This window comes from Penaeus monodon, chromosome 34 (genome assembly GCF_015228065.2).
Source record: "Penaeus monodon isolate SGIC_2016 chromosome 34, NSTDA_Pmon_1, whole genome shotgun sequence".
Taxonomy (NCBI): domain Eukaryota; kingdom Metazoa; phylum Arthropoda; class Malacostraca; order Decapoda; family Penaeidae; genus Penaeus; species Penaeus monodon.
This window is the reverse complement of record NC_051419.1, coordinates 33,947,536-33,947,823: the sequence shown is the minus strand read 5'-3', so window position 1 is coordinate 33,947,823 and position 288 is coordinate 33,947,536.

The window sequence follows — 288 nt, the reverse complement described above, 5'->3', positions numbered from 1 at the left end:
AGTGAGAGTGTGTATGAATATAAATGCGATATATGCCGGCGCACGGGTCGAGTCCCCAAATTCTGATGAGTAATTCAGGTTTAGGCCTAAAAGGCCATGAAAGCTTTTCACTCCTGTCTCTATCTCTGGAGACTCGTGTCTACGAATGAAGAGTTCGTTTTGTTATCGCAAAGGAAAAGTGTTTATGAGTATCACTCTGGATAGAGATAGTTAAAATACTGTTTATTATAATATGATTATAATTTTCATAATTACATGATAATATCCATAGCAATATTTTAAAAAGAT